The sequence below is a fragment of the Sylvia atricapilla genome, chromosome 5 (assembly GCF_009819655.1).
Source record: "Sylvia atricapilla isolate bSylAtr1 chromosome 5, bSylAtr1.pri, whole genome shotgun sequence".
Taxonomy (NCBI): domain Eukaryota; kingdom Metazoa; phylum Chordata; class Aves; order Passeriformes; family Sylviidae; genus Sylvia; species Sylvia atricapilla.
This window is the reverse complement of record NC_089144.1, coordinates 16,623,734-16,638,455: the sequence shown is the minus strand read 5'-3', so window position 1 is coordinate 16,638,455 and position 14,722 is coordinate 16,623,734.

Sequence of the window (14,722 nt, the reverse complement as noted above, 5' to 3'; positions counted from 1 at the left end):
CGCATACGCAGCTCGCAGGTGCAGCTTTCCATCGCTTGACTTGTCGGGGTGGGTTTTGCTGGCTGCAGCTGGCTGCCTGATTAAACAGGCAGGAATTCCCATCTCAGTGCCCACAATGCATCTAGCAGCTGCCTTGCTCCCACAGACTGCTCTGATTTTGAGGAAAATGATTTTAAATACCTGCTTCCCCCTCACACCCACCCTTTGAGCTCACTGCAATATAATCAGGTCATGATAAACCACAGCATGGGTCTGTTTGACTCTGCCTTCATGAGCAAATATTTGGCAAGAACAAAAGTTATGGGGTCTTTCAAGGTGCTTCAGGCTAGAAAACCTGGCCTGAGGTTTCACATTCTGCATTTCATTCACATGCTGCAAATGTGAAATTAACCACAAAATTTAAGGAACAACTTTGAAAACTTTATTGCAGCAAAATGTCTTTGGAAAAGATGGGTCCAGTGTGCAGTGATTTAGACGTGAAGGAGCTGAGCCAAGAAGTTGTAGCAATGTTTAAGGTTTGAGAAGGAGTCAGTTAAAGCTCCTGGTTCCCAGAGGCAGGTGAAATGCCAGAATTGCAGATTCCACATTTAAAATACATCTCTGAACCTTGGGCTTGTAACAGAGAGTCTAAAGTTTACCCTGGGAGTAGTCAGCAACACACTGATGTGTCCCTATGGCCCTGTACAACTTCCAGCAGGGAGGAGAGAGTGAAGGCCCTTCAGCAGGGAGGGAAGAGATCCTTCACCAGCACACAGCATTGGGACAGTGTCCCACACTGCAGTCCTCTTATGCTCTGCATGCCCCAGAGCAGATGAGGAGGATCACCCTATCAGTGTCCTACCAAATTTAGCTGCCTCTGCAGGGCAGAGGAGCAGGAGAGGGGGTACCTGGGGAGACCAGTCCAACATATCTCTGCCCAAAGACACCTCGTCCTGCTGCTCAGACCCTGGAGCTGATGCTGCTCAGAGAGAGAAGACACAGGCAAGGACTATTAAGAAGGCAGATTTTAGCAAATACAAAACACGCCAGATTTGGCCTGAAAGCTGCTCAATGCCGTCCTTCAGGATATTATTTAATTTGGGATAGCAACCAATTTCATAGCTGTGTTTTGAGATCCATGGCAGGTGCCCAGCTGGCAGAAATCTCTCAGAGGCAAGACTGAGGGGAAGCATTGTCTGTGCTTCCGACACGGACCCGGATCTCTGCCCCAGCATTAACAATGCAGTTAACTCCAGGGAGCTCTTGGCTCAGCTCAGCTCAGCCCCCTCCAGTTCTCCCTTCAGGAGATGGCTTCACCTATCCACACTGGCTGTGAGCACAGAAAGGGAGGTCAGATCCCAGCCTGTGTCCTTCCGGCAGAACCCTCTTCATGGCTCACTTGCCAGCAACAGTAGTTAGTGTTTCACAACTTCCTGCTCTGCCACAGCCTCTGTTGTGGGTGGACAAAAGGCTTTCTCTTGGCATGACGTGCTGGGAGACAGAAGGCACCTCTTCTGCCAGAGTCTTTGGAATGGTGGTCTCAGCAGTAGGGAAAAAATAGCTTTTCAGGCTGCCGAGTTTGCTGCCATCAGCAAATGTCAATTCACAGACTGAGACAGCTCCAGAACGCTGATGGCAGCTATTTCTGCACCAGTTCAGTAGATGAGGGAGTCCCACCTGGTACACAAAACGTTTCCAGATTCATGTTTTGTTCAGAGAGAATATTTTCCTTCCTCATTTTAAGGTGTTAAACCTGCTGCTTACACGCTGTGTGTGACTTGAGCGCCTTTCCCGCTGAGTAATTTTGCATAGGGACCCACACCAAGCCATGGGCTGGTGGGAATTGTCTGGGCTCTGCTGAGCTCATTTGACTCCTGGCAACTCTGAGTCTATCCTTAGGAGCACACCTGCCTATTCCCCTAGAAAATAAGTCATAGCTGAGCAGACAAGAGGTCTTGATCAGGACCTAAATATCTATCTATATTTTTATATGTGTGTATATATATATATATATTCTTGACCACAAGAAAAAGTTTGCAAACTTTAGGCAACACAATTATATCCATTTATTGAAATACTTTGGCAATGACATGCAGATTTATGTATTTTGTACGCAGTTTTGCACCTCACTGCAAAAAGACACGGTGGGTTTGGATAGGAAATGCAGACCATCTTATTCAGATGTACCTGGAGGGAAATGGAGGTAGATAGGAAGGTTTAGGCAAGGTGTGTTTGGCCACATTCCCAGAGTTAGTACTCTGCTCTTTTATGAAGGTACAGAAGATTTCGAAGAGGTGGAAGGGATGGACTTAACTTCTGTCACAGAGCACAAAGGACAAGTAACATTAAGAGTAAAGCAGGTCCTTGGTTCATTACTGATGGACAAGGAACAATTCCTCTTCCACTTCCTTTTTTAAAGTATATGTTCCCAAGTAACTGACAAATAGATACATAGATTAGATCAAGATGAAGATATATAGTTACCCACCTCTGCGGGTATACAGTTGTATATATATAACTATATATAGATATATAGTTACCCACATGTTGTATATATATATAACTATATATAGATATATAGTTACCCACCTCTGTGTCTACCTCTGTGACAGGAGATACTGAAAATTCACTGCAAACCCACACAAGACAGGCTCTATTCAGTGACCTCAACATGTTTCAAACCCTCTTGGCTGAGACACCAAGTGTGGGCAGGTGTGACATGGGACCTCCAGGAGATACACATCCTTCCAGCCCAGCTGGCCTCCCCAATGGCCCTAGAGATGTCTGCTCAGTCAAGAGATTCAAGTCCAGGGTTTCCAGACAAGACAAGGCTGCCAAGGTTCAGATGTGAATTTTTAGGCATTTATTAATTTGTGATATACTAGAAGTCTTCTTTTTACTAATTTTACTATTGCGTTTAACCAATTGCAGAGTCCTTTTTCCATGGGGTTTGATTGTGAAATAAAAAACTGTTCAAAGGCCTGCCAATGCATGAACTAGTTTCTTTCCTAAGTACTATATTTGTTCTCTTCTGCTTCTCCAGCTACTAGAAAGTAGGTCTCACTTTTTCCAGGATGGGTCAAGTTACCAGAGGAAGGTTTCTTCCTGCTGTTAAGGGATCTGCTGCCAGCCTCAGACTTTGGGACCAGCTCAGATCCTGCCCATCAGAGCTTAAGCTGTTCACTCAGGACTCATGTCACAACTTGTCCTGCTGCCTCCCACACCTTTCAGGGTATGAGGGTGCCTGGGCAGAGCAGCCCAGGATGAGAGAAAGCACATTTCCTTCTGGTGGAATTGGAAGGGATTCTGCTCATTCCCACAGGAATTTTTGAGGTAGAAACATAATGGACAAGCCGCCTGCTTTCCTTTTATGGTTTTAACCATTATCTTCTGCTGATCTTCCTGTACCTACATTTTCTGTACTTAAGGTTAAACTCACAGGCCCTACCTGTATACATTCAAAAACCTCTTTAAACAAGCAGAATATCCTGGAGTAGTGGGATTTTCTGGTTGTGTTTCCATCCATTATATCAATCCCTGATTAGAAGGGTTTTGTAGAGCACCAAAACAATAAGAGAGTTGAGAGCTCAAATTCTATCGAAAATCTCTGGAAAGTTCAGTTCAGTAAAGTGAGGTGGCAAAGCCCTTGGATATCTAAAAATTGTGACAAAACCCTTGGATATCTATAGATTTTGGAAAAGTATAAAACGAAGTGGAAAGAGACGTATTTAGAGTAGGTCTAAAAATCTTGAGTTTTCACATATAATAGCTTTAAGTGGATTTGGCTGTGTATTTGTGGCAAACTGCTTCAAAGGCAACAAGCAAAGGAAAACAGAGGCTTGTTCAAGAATCATTCCCAAGCAGCAAAGATCTAGGGATTAGGGAATAATCTTCACAAGGGAACACGTATGTATTTTGATGCCACATTTACTCTCCCCTCCATTATAAGATTACAGATGCAAGGTGAAACACTCATTTTGTCATTTGTGCACTACAACCAGATTTTTGGGAAAAAAAAGGCTTTTTTTCCCCAGGATTCTGCCTTATTCTGTAACCTGCAACAGACAGGGTTATCCACAGGATCCCTGCCTCCTTCCTTCACTGCTAAGATAAAAGGCAAAAGCCTTCCAGGAAAGCCAAGATGGATTTGTGGCCAAGGAGCTGCCTGTGGAAGCTGCAGCCAGTGCCAAATACTCCTGTATGAGAAGATAAGATGGTGTGATTGCTGGCTGCTGCTGCTCAGTGTCAGCAGAGAGTGCTCTGACAGTGACTTCTGCTGTGCTGTGCTGTCCTTGCCCTGCCATGGCACTCCCAGGCTGCTGCTGGCACTGCAGGCAGAGCCCTTTCCTAATCCTGACAGCGTCATGACATGCTTTAAATGAACTCACCTGAAAACACACTGAAACAAAAGCAAAATCCATGATTCTTGCTAGACTTCAATTTTCTGGTAGAACTGCACTGGGAAGCAGTGACACACCATGTTTTATCAGGAGAATTTAGTTATCAGCAACCATGAGCAGACTGGGAATGCACCACTGGAAATCCCCCTCCAGCTCCCAGCCTAAATCTTAGCAGAGCTGGTGTAACATGGCCAGAGAGATTTAAAGCTGCCTCACACCAATAAATCCTGTGCTTGTAAATGACAAACTCTACCAGTGTCACACACACTTAAAATCAATGGTGAACCTGATCTCCACTGCAGTTGGGTATTGATTTACCTACATTGACCTAAATTCCAATATAGTAAATTGAGAGCTCCCTAGAAATGACATAAAAATGTAGGTTAAAGGTACTTGTCCTAAGAAAAATAATTTTAGCAGGATTAATTATTTTTGCCTGAGTTTCCTTCTGGGTATGGTTGGACAATCACAAGCAGGCAGGTTAGTTCCTCATGGCACATAAGAGTCAACAGCAACACTGAAAGGAAGAAACCTCCAGGACAGGCTGGAAAAGCAGAAGGCAGCACATGCCACTGTGTCCTGCAAAGCTCAGCTGTCCCTGATTTCTTATGGCCACGTGCATGTGGGCATGTGAATTCTGTCACTTTCCTGCCAGACTAAAATTAAGTAACTGAAGTCACTGGCATCAGCAGTCTGAGGTTAAATTAAACCATTGGGAGACCTGGTGAGGAATGGATTCTGTGCCAGCTTGCAGTGGAAATTTCTGAAGAGTGTTTGAGGTGAGGAATATTAATAAGAAAATCAGAAGAGTGGATGCATGCAAATGGCAATGATGCATAGTAAGAGGCAGATTGTTTCCTAGCAACAGAGGCTTTAGGCTGGTTAGTTTTGGTTAGCATTTTCTGACTAAGGGATGCAATTTGTATCTGTATTGCTGCTCACTTGTCTACCTGTGCTGAAAGACAGAAAGAGCAATAGAGAACACAGGGTAGGATCTGCATGTGCCAGGCTGTGTTTGCAGGGGAGAACTCTGAGTGTGGGGAGTCTGCCAGCAGTCCAAAAACTGATGAGTGTCTCTTCAGATGCCCATTTCTGCTACGTGTGAACTAGCTCTGACCTGGACTTTGTGCTTCAGGCAGCTGAGCCAGGGCACATGAGTTTCAACCCACTGCATTCTGGCACTTCCCTCCTCCCCTGTCTCTATTCCATAGTACTGTGTGCTCCAGGAATATCCTATGGCTAATTCTGCTCTCAGTATCATCAGTGAGAGACCCTTGACTTCACTGGTAACAGGGCAGAGCCCTTTAATTTATTTATGGATTCTGTCTGTGGCTTTATTTACACCATATCCTCAGAGAATAGTGTAGAAAAACAGCTCCTCTGTGTGTGTGTGTGTTGATTGTGTTTTATGTATAGGTCTTGGCATACTGGGACCTCTGCTCACCTATTGCAAGGTAAATAATTAATGATTGTATGTCTGTTAGAAATCTTTTCTGAAGGTGTTTGACAAATGCCTTGCACTGCTAGCATGCAACAAAAGCAACTCCTAATAAAAATTCCAACCATCCATTTAAGACAGCATTTGTGACCAACACGGGCTTGAGACCAGTGTCAGCTCAAGGTGTGATCTGGGCTTTCCACACAGACACTTTGGAACAAGCTCTGCTTTCTCCATACAGAGCCTGCTGACTTCTCCCCAGCCTGCCAGTACTTCCAGCACTCAGCCTCCCTCCTCCTCCTGGAGAGCTGTGTGTGTTTTAAGTCCAGTTTCCTTTCCACAAGAGGAAAGAATGTGAGAGATGCTTTAGAGAGCATGTGAGTTTTCACATTGTCCTTAACTCCTCTGTGCTGTGGAGAGGAAAAAATTCACCCAGTTTATGTAAATGCTGTGGAGCAATTGCTGTGACAGAGGGCAGCACAATCAGGGAGACCAGTTGTTGCACCCCAAATTAAATGGGCTTGTAGCCCCACATCTTGCACTGATCTGTCTGCAGCAGCAAGCATTTAAAGCCAAGGATCAAGGCTTTATCAGTCCATGGCATCTCTAGAGGGGATGGCACCAGCTCCTCAGTCTCATTTCTTTCCTCAGGAGGAAGGCTTTAAATTAAGTCTCATTAGCCACCAGAAAAATCACACAGGAGAATGTGTCTGAGAAGTACTCTGCCATGAGAAAAGCTCATGCCAACCCCTACACTTTATTAGGAAAAACATAATAGATCCAAAAGTCATTAAGCCACTAGAAATGAGGTTTCATTCAGTCCATGGGACTGGCTGTTTATGTCCTATACTTGGTTTTTGTCTGCCATGAAAAACTGTCTGGGTGAGAGGAACAAAAGTTTTTGATGTACAAAGAAAACAAGAAGAGGGAAAAGAGACTTCACTTATTTGAGTTACTCAAAACTCGGCAGTCTTTGTGCACAGCTGTTGAACTCGAACAAGCAACCTCTCTCTGAAGGAGTCAGCATTGCTCCTCTTTCACTGCAGAGCTGGGAAAGTGCCCATCCACATCCATGAGTCATCCAGACAGGCCTCCAACAAAGGCTGCTCTAGCTAGCAGGAAAGTGTAAGCCCCAAACTTTTCCTGGCCTCAGCTGTAAGTAGATGAGAAAAGGGATGAAGGGACTACAGAACTATTTATTTCCCTTTCTGTTCAGGTTTAGAAGGGCTGAAGAACAGAAGAAGTCTGTAGGAAAGCATTCAGTTGTTACAGTGAGACCCCAAAACCCAGCAATTTGTGTTAAAACCTCGACCTGCCTCATCCAACCTCACCAAACTGTCTGCCACCTTATACTTTACACAGATCTTTGGTAGGGGATGCTGCAAAGCTGGGAAGGCTTGCACACTCCTAGAAACCTATGGAAGTACAAGGCACAATTATGCCAGGGATGTTGACTGCCACAAGCCACTGGCTAAAATCATGGGACTCCCCCTTCCATTGGGTAAAACACATGGCAAAGCAAAGGGCACAGCAGTGTAACCTGTTTGTAATGGATGTTGTAAATGTACAAATAATTTTCAAGGGGATATTGAATTGTGTTGTTTCTATTTGGCAATATTTTGTTTTAACTTTGCACCCATAATAAATTCTGAAGCTAAGGCTTGAATTGTGTCAGCCTGTCACATGAGCAAACATGATGAATGTACAATTAAATGAATTAATGAGTAACGTGATACAGCAAGGAAGCTCTCCTCTCCATGGTAGAATGCATTCCATAAAAGCAGCAGGGGTTTTCTGCTAGCTTTTATAGCACAGAGAAGGCAAAGAGACCACCTGTGGTTCTAAATCAAGAATGAGACTTGCAGCTCTACCCACCTAGTCTGTCCCACCACAGGGGATAGTGGATAAATGCTCTTCAGCAGAGGGGCAGGAGGCTGGACCACAGAAGCCTTTGCTTATCTCCTGGCCAGACTGATTCACTGTTTCTCTGCACCCCAGGAAATTCCTCTTGGTTTGACTGTAATTTCTTCAAGTAGATTTTGTATTTTTGCTCTGTGGTTGAACAGCACTCAGAGGAGTAACCTCTGGGCATGAGAACAGGCCAGGGAAATCTCCAAAAGGCAACCTGGGAAAATCCAGAGCTAGATTTTCTTCAAAGGGTAGAGCCATGCAATCGATTGGTGCTGCAGATGTCTCTGCTGCAGTTGGCCTAAACCAGGCCACCTCTGCTCTGTGGAGTGGGGTTTGTCCCCTGTGAGCTGCCAAAAGCAGTGTGGCTTCTGCAGCAGCTCTTCTGTGAAGACTTTGGGGATTCCCCTCTTGCTTCCAACAAAGAAGTGAGGAGCCCCTGCAGCACAACTGATTAAGATCAGAGCATGCAGAGATTTTACAACAAACTGCCTGATTGCACAGCCCTCCTGTGGCCCAGGAGGAAGGATCAGTCCATGTAATGTGTCCCAACTGCCTGGGCCCCAGGTCTGTCCGAATGAGACCTGGTGGTTTTGTGGTTTTGTCTCCATAAAAACGTGTAGTTTTCCACAGAAGTGACAGCTGTTATTTCAGAAGCAGCTCTCTGGGTCCAGGTCATTAAAACCAGAGCATCACACAGTAAAATCGTTGGGTGTCTGAAATTCCTCGGAAGCCCTGAAGCTGTCGCTAAGGAAAAGTGCAGCTGTTTGTTCATCAGCACAACAGCTCCCTCCTTTCCACCCTTGGCCTTTCCCAGCTTCCTCTGCAAAGGTGGAAGGGAATTTCAGTGTATCTATTCAGTCATCAGCTGATGAGCTGCCAACAGCTCTGTTAATTCTCCCCTGCTGTAATAGGCAGTTTAGGGCGCCAGCCAATGACCAGGGAAGCTGCTGGAAAGAGTCCCACTGATTTCAATGGCTGTCCAACAGCACACGGCCATATATGCTGAAAATCAAGCACAAATCTCGCAAATCTGCTTCTCACAGGCCGTAGGACTGTCCTCTGTTCTTCATAATTATCATTATTATTGTCATTACTGGGCTTGAATTAATGCCCATGAGTGCAGATGGACAGAGATTTTTTTTTCTGAGCACAAATTCTGTCATTTAACCAGGGCTTTCTTAGAACTTAAAACAAATGATTCCAGATGCCATTATTTTCCTTTGATCCCCACAGCTGCTGACCAGCTATGATGTCCACAGCAAGAACTAAATTTCTCTAAGTGAATTCTTATATTCTAAGTGAATTTGTAGTAAAATCTATCAAAAAATTTTACATACAACAACAATGAAAACCGTTAGCTGAACAGCAGAGATTGCCAAAGGAATATTAACAAGTTAGCTAGAGACAGAGATCATTAACACTTAAAAAAATATGACTGCTCTGTAGTTTAAAGAACTGTAATTTCATCTTTGAGCTTCATAGATAACAGTGGGATTGTGGGAAAGGAAGTAGTTCTATCAGCTCTGCATGAATCCTATTAACACTTTTTTTTTTTTTTTTTTTTTTTTTTTAATAAAAGGACCTCAAAATCTATCACCACTTTGATCTCAGTTCAATAAAGCTAATCTTAGTGTTGGTTTTAACATGGACATTTAATTGTGTTTAATCACCTTCTGCAGAAATCAATTTAGTTGACATGATACTGACCAGGAGTGGTCAGCAGAGATAAGAGCTGTGTTCTAGCTACTCCATCCTATTACACTCACCTCTAAGCAGGCAACTAATTAATGTGGTTATCCTCAGAACACCCTTGGGAGGAAGGAAAATGCTGGTCCTGTTTATTTGTTGGTTTGGGTTTTTTCTCAAATGAAGAACTCAGGGGACAGCAAAATTAAATGGCTTCCACAAGATCACATGGTAAATCTCTGACCATGCACAGAATGAATTCCTTGTTTCTGACTGGCACCCTCATGCCTAAATCCTTTCTTTGCCTACACTAATCACTATCTAATCTGGTGCTGATCATAACCTGTTGTGGTAGTCATCTCTTCTTAAACTGCTGGTTTAAACACAGCTCACTTTTCGTGGAATCATGGAACAGTTCAGGTTGGAAAAGGCCTTTAAGAACATTGAGTCCAACCTTTACCCCAGCACCACTGTGTTCACCATCACCCCGAGTGCCACACCCACACATCTTTTATAAACTTCCAGGGATGGTGATTCCAACAGCTGACCTCCCTTTCAGCAAATAATTTGTTCCTAACGTCTAATTCTAATCTAAATCTTCCCTGACACAACTTGAGGCCGTTTCCTCTCATCCTTTTGTAGTGACCTTGCCCTGCAGAGTATGAACTTCATGGCAGTGCTCAATGAGCACAAGGTTTTCCACTGAGAGCACAAAAGTAAATTTCAGGCATATTTTACCATGAAGTTTGCTTGGAAAGCTCTGAGCTTGCCTCATGGCACCCTTTGTAATGCATGTCACAACTCAGATCTGCATTATTAACCATAATATTTTGCATTTACAGAGCATCCTCCAGCCAAGGATCTCAGCACACTTCCTATCTATTATTAAAACTTTTCAACATTCCTGCAGAGTGAACTTGATAACATTTAAGAGATGGAAAAATTGAAACACAGAGAGGAAAAAGGACAAAAATATGCAGATTTGTGCTCTTATTGGGAGGGAAAAAAGTGGTCTGTGTGTTTGAAAGTTCTCAGGCTTGACAAGAGTAATGAAATTGTTTAGCCAACTTTGATCATCACAGATGTGCCCAAAGATGGTATTGCCTTACACAGTCAATAGCAATTCCCCAAACAGCAGTGAGAATGTTACATATCTTTTATTTTATTAACACCAAGTGTACATGCCATTATCTGTGGCATGTGCTTATATTTACTCTACAGTAATTCATACAAATTTGATTTCCCTAATAGCCAAATTTCAACAAAGCCTTGTCAAAGGTGGCTTGTGCCAGTTCTCTGCTCCAGCCTTGGAGTGTGTTTGCCGTGTTTAATTGTTCTTCAGTACCTCCCTGCTCCTGTCAACAATAATTCACAATTGGCTGAGTGGCAGCAGAGAAGAAATGTACCAAAATGACCTGAAAGACAGGTCAAATTATTTCAGGACATTATTTTCAGTGGAGTCATTGGCAGATTCCCTTGGGATGCTTCAATGTGGGTGAGCAAGGAGCACTCATCAGTGCCCCAGGTACAGTTTGGTTGTTTCACGTTGTAAGAAAATAAAAATTTTCCTACTTTGTGACTCAAGTTTGTGATGTGGAGTGCAAAAAAAATGGTGGTTTATTTTGAAAGCCTCTAAGGTTTTTCAAGAAAAGAAAGAAAACCACCGTTCTTGATTTACAATCAAAATCAGAGATCTTTAATATACTCTATGTCCTCTAAAATATAAACTAATCTTGGGATAATCTCTAATAAGCACGCTGGTGTGAGTAAAAAAAAATTAATCTGGCTTCAGTTTTGCTGCCAAGCTGCCAAGCTGCCACAGAGACAGAATGTTGCAGCTAAGTTGTAACACTGATTTCATGCGGCAGTTCTGCCACCTACAGGCACTGAAAGCAGCTCTGCAAGGGGTTTGCAAACTTTCTATGTACTTCTTTTTTTGGTCTGCTGGGGGAAGACTCCAGAGCAGTCAGCCCCGACTTTCGACCCATAAAAATATTTTGTTCCACTTATTATATATTAAGACAAGTATTTAACTAATCTGACCCACTAACTGAGCTTGCTTCTTCCCTATCATTTATATACTGGGGTTATGAAGAAGAGACACTGAAAACTATTTTATTAGGTGACTTTTGTAATGGGTGGCAAGTGTTAGAGCAAACCCAGAAATAGCTACAGCCTCCACCAAAGCCCATCATAGAGGTGATATACAGACAGACCCCCCCACACCATGTGTGCCCCAAACAAACACTGTGATCAATAATGATGGTGTAATCACTTTGGGGAATTCAGTCTATGTGCTTGAAAAGACTCTTTTTATACAAAGTGAGGGAAATGGAAGTTTTCTAACAGAGATGTCAGAACTTCCAGTAAGACTGTGTAGTCTTACACCTCTGTCTTGGGGAAGGAGCTGTTTCCAAAGCTGGGGCTAAGTGCCACACAGAGGATTGCTGTCCCCCATAACCAGGCTCTCACAAAGCTCTCCTGAGAATCCTGAATCCTGATCACTGCTCTGGCTCTGTTCACATCCTCAGGCCAGAGATGATCACAGGCCACAGTCTTGGAGCTGCCATCTTACCTCCTCGAAGCTTAATTTTCTGAGGATTAAATCAGAACACACATAAGATAACTTAAAGAAGTTCTCTCATCTCTCTTTCCTTACTCCAAGGGACATTTTAGAGTATATATTATTCACCAGCTGCAAAAAAATCTTTGTTTGATACAGACACTTGTCTCCACCTTAAAGACATTAAAGACATGTGAGAAAGATGGGGACAGAGTTTTTAGCAGGGCCTGTTGCAAGGGTGATGGTTTTAAATTGAAAGAGGGTTGATTTGTATTAGATATGAGGATATAAGACTGCTCTGTGTTTTGGATGGCTGAGAGATGTGCCACAGCCCAGAGGAGAAGGGACAGCTCTGACACTTTGAAAGGTTTGTGCTACTGCTTTTTCAGCTGGAAAATAATACTAAGGAATTTCATCAGAGTACCTGTCTAATTCTGAGCTGAATTTGATGCATGGTGGATGTTTGTTGGATGTAGGTGCCTGGAGATGAGCAGGACTCCAGTCAGACTGTGGCTGGGTGTTTCTCCTCTTGCCAGGTCAGAGAAATAGCTCCCACAGAGGTGTGCAAGATCAAATTCCAAAGCCAGGCTGTTTATTCCACTTTTTCTTTAGAGATGGGTTGTTGCCCCATCTATCACCTAACTCAATCTCAGTGCAGCTTCTGAACTGCCCATTAGATAAGAACAATTCCCAAAAATATAAGAAGGGCACAGACAGACAAGAGCATTTCACTCCTCAGCAAACATCACTTGCCCCCACTAACCTCTGTCAAGGAACTTCTTGCCTGCCAATTCCTTCCCACTCAGGTTTGCTTATACCTGGCAGGAACAGTAACTGCTTTGGTTAGTGTGAGAAATGGATTTGTAGAGGGTTCTCAAAGCCTGACTGAAAGCTCACATAGTCTTGTACATCTGTATGCATCTGTATGTACATCTCTTGTACATCTGAGATAAAGTGTGCTGACTTAGAAAGGCCGTGGAATAGAGAAGGCATTGTTGAGAGAGAAATTGAACTGGAAACAAGTTTCAATTGATGGCCTTGCAAACAGACCAGATATTTTGGAGAATTAGAACTGTGAAAGATGCATTGTAGCTAGACCACAAGGGGTAAAATAATAGGTGATTGGTGTTAGAAGTACTAGCAGCATTGTGTGGCAAAAGCTAATAGGCTGAAAAACGTTTATAATGTATCGTAACAAAGAAATAGTTTGGCTTCTGAAAGAATGGCATTGAGTTTTACATCTTTTGTGTCTCACCCTCCTACGAGATTGATAATAGAATAAAATCTTTTAAAAACACCCCAGTTGCCCTGTCTCTGTAGAGCTGAGTTTTTCCAACAGGTTTAGATAAGCAGAACTTCTTGTCCATATGGACATATCTATAACAACTGGAAAATAACTGTGGGTGTGCTTAGCAGATCAGGAGTTGTTACCAGTGTGGCCACAAGCACTTTGTAATGCACAGATTACACATTCTAGCTTGGGTTCTAAATACCAGTATATTGACATAAATATACCACCTATAATATATAATATACTACCATAAATATAAAGGTACCCTAATAAACAGTATTAGGATTTGGAGGAAAGCACAGGAAAAATATTCTTGGTTTCTGTATTGGGGCCTATATTCTCCTTTATCCTCACATCTTCAGTGTCTCTTCCCAGACTCTCTTCCCTTGTCTTTTGCCAAAAGCATCACAGGGAACCTCCCTCCACCCTCCATTTCCACAATACCTTTTTCCAGTGTGCACAGCTCTCTCCTGCCCACTTCTACCCTTTTTCTCTGTTCATTCCTCCCTTTACAAGAGAAGACAGAAATGAGCCATTTGAACATACTCCAAAGGTATTGCTTCCAGTTGTATAGGCTTTTTCTTTGTCACACTCACATAATCTCTGGAGCATGGACTGCTGGCATCTGAGCTCCAGCCTTTGGGATCTTCAACAAGTCCAGTTACCCAAAGGAAGATCGGCGCGTGACTCAAGAGCTGTGGGATCTGTTCTGGGACAGAAAATTCCATTCCAACTCCAGTTAACACTTTTCACCTCTGTGTGATCTTGGTTCATTCTTTCAGCCTTCAACATATCATTCATAAAGCAGGATAAGGACAATCTTTGTTTCAAAATAATGCAGTGAGGTGACTCAGAGGGGCATTTAGCCCCCCCATGGAAATGAGATGCAAATGGGCACCCAGACCTACACAAGTGCTGTCACCTGGAGAGTGTGAGGTCGCAAATATGCGGCGGCCTGTCCTGTGATCATTTTGCAGTTCCTTTTATCAGGCCACACAAAATGTGAGGAGCCATTGGCACAAAGCTCTGGCCAGGATGAAGTTCTGTGTGAATGATGCTGATATCCCCAGGTATGATTAGAGATTTTTTTTTTCTTCCCTGTCCTGTGCCACTGAGAAATAATTTCTCCAACAGCAGTGCAGCATTATGGGACAGTGAGGTTTGCTTTCAGGCAGTGGTCATGCCTTGTTAGGTGATGGAAAACCAGCACTACAGATCAACCTGCAGCACTAGATACACGGATATTTCTGTAACATAGAAAGATTGGACATTAGGAGGTATTTCTTCACTGAAAGGATGATTAGACAGTGGAACAGACCGCCCAGGGAGATGGTGGAGTCACCATCCCTGGAAACGTTTAAGGAAAGGCTGGATGTGGCAGTTAGTTCCATGGTCTAGTTGACAGGGCAGTGCTCAGTTAGACTCAGTGATCTCAGAGGTCTTTTCCAACCTAA